Source organism: Saprolegnia parasitica, assembly GCF_000151545.1.
Source record: "Saprolegnia parasitica CBS 223.65 unplaced genomic scaffold supercont2.82, whole genome shotgun sequence".
Lineage (NCBI taxonomy): Eukaryota > Oomycota > Saprolegniomycetes > Saprolegniales > Saprolegniaceae > Saprolegnia > Saprolegnia parasitica.
The window spans coordinates 81,502-83,936 of record NW_012156476.1 but is presented as its reverse complement, the minus strand read 5'-3'; positions in this window follow the sequence as shown (position 1 = coordinate 83,936).

Here is a 2,435-nt window from a genome sequence, read left to right as displayed (position 1 = left end):
ACGAGTCAACGCGTGCGCCGTGTGCGTACGTGCTGCAGTACCGCCAGGTCGAAGTCTCTCGCAAGGTCCAGTGTCCTCCCGACGACATGATACCTTCTTGGCTCGTCGATCGTGTGCACGCCGAGATGCAATGCGAGCAAGCAAACAAGCAAGCACGGGCCGAGCGTCGCGTCGCAGAAGACAAGAGAATGACCGACCTTGCCGACATGCTCGAGCTCAAGATCGTACTCGGCAGCAGCCACAAGCTGCTATATGTTTCCGTGAACGCTACGCTCGCCGAGGTGACGGTTCAGGCCGTCGCGCTCTTTGAGCTGCGTATCTCGCTGGACCGCGTCCGGCTGCGGGCCTACTCCGAGTCCTTGGCGCTGCCACGCGAGACGTACGACGGCCTCGAGCAGCGCACGCTAGCGGCATTGGAAATCTACCCCTGGAGCTGCTTGTGCCTCGAGGTCCGAGCCAGCGCTGACGAGGCATGGGCAGTGTACGATCCAACGGCGCTGCAGCTGCTCGTGCGCCGATACGTGCCATCGACGCCGACGACGCCAGAGCACTTTACCGAGCCGCCCGAGCTTGTGCAACTCCCGGGTAACGCGCAACTCGACGACTTGGTCGCGCAGCTCAGCGCCAAGCTCAGCATGGATCCAGACCGCATGCGACTGTTGAATATGCAGGTTCTGGGCTACTACCGCTCGCCCACGACACGAATTCTCAACCCGACCAACGACGAAGCGACGCTGCAGCAGACATTGCGCACAGATCTGTCCCTCCGCGATGGCAGCAACATCTACATGGAAGCCGTCGACGATCTCGCGGCCTCGCCGTCGCTCGCCAAAGAGCTCTTTGAGGCCCGCGCCAATTCGATCACCCTCCAAGTGCAGACAAAGGACCCCAAGCTGCTACGCGCCAAGAACGTCGAGGGTGACGCAATGGGCTGGCCGTTCACCGTTGACCGCCGGCGACCTCTCCAAGTGCTCAAAGATCAACTCTGCACGTTTTTCGAGTTGCGACCCGAGACCTTCAAGCTGCGTCGCGCCAAGGCGACAGGCATCGAGTGCAAGTGCCTAGACATGTCGTTCGAGAGCCAGGCCTTCACGGCCATCACCATTGTGTGGGTCGAGCTTGGGACGCCGCTGCGCGTCGGCGAGTTTCGAGTCGACATCTTTCTTTTAACGCCAAGGAGCACCACCGAGAAAGGCGTCGTGAGGGTCGTGCTACCACCGTGTCTACCCCCGAACGACCTCGCGTTGTGTACACCACTTGTCGTCTCGGAACACATGTATGTGAGCGAATTGAAGGCCAACATCCTCACGGTCCTTCAGCGCGCACACCCCAACGCTAAGCACCTTCGACTCTATGACATGGGCGCCGACCGCCGCCTCCAGCGGGTGCTTTCCGACGACAGCACGCTCGGTGCCGCCTCGCCGCACCCAGTGTACGAGAACCGTCCGTTTGCCGTCCAGATGCTAGAGTCGCCCGAGACGCGTGGCGCCACCACCCTCTTTGTCTCGATCGTACTCTATGACCGAGCGCATCTCACATTTGGCCGCGAGATCGACGTGGTACTATGTCTGATGCATTCACCTGGGACGCACTGGATCGACCTGCTTTTGCTCGAAATTGAAAAGGCTTTTGGGACCCCACCCGACGCAGTGCGCCTCGCCAAGCCACCGCAGACGTCAGTCATGGACGTGATTGAGATGATGCATGTTTCGTGGATCGACTGCCGTATCGTCGACCGTATCTCGTCGCTGGTGTCAAGCGGTGATCGACTCGTGGTGGCGGATGCTCGCGTGCCAACCAAGGTGCTCTCAACAAACGAGCTGCTCGCTCTCCAGAAGCGCATTGACCTTGCAATCGACACCGATAACAACAAGCGCTGCGTGGTCGACGTCGGGTGGTCGACCAAGGCCGTCGAGATGTCGCCGATCGACGCGTGCCATGGGAGGAGGCAGACGCTCGACCTCAGATTGACTCGCACAACGCCTGCGCCATGATTGACCAGATACCATGGGAACGAAGAGATTGCCGTCGCATTGTCTAATGTTTAACGTCTTGTACCCATGAAAGACAGTATGTACTAGTACTCGCTTTATGGAATGTGCTGCAGACAAGACGGGGCTCGTTTCAACGACGACGTCCATCGTAATGGATGGATTCGGATGGTGCTGAAAATGCGCTTGTACATACCCTGGTACATACCGGTACCGGTATGACCAAGCGCCCGTCGCAGGCTTCCATTCAAAAACGTGCTGCTTATCTACTAGTATCTATCTATCTATCTATCTATCTATCTATCTATCTATCTATCTATCTATCTATCTATCTATCTATCTATCTATCTATCTATCTATCTATCTATCTATCTATCTATCTATCTATCTATCTATCTATCTATCTATCTATCTATCTATCTATCTATCTATCTATCTATCTAC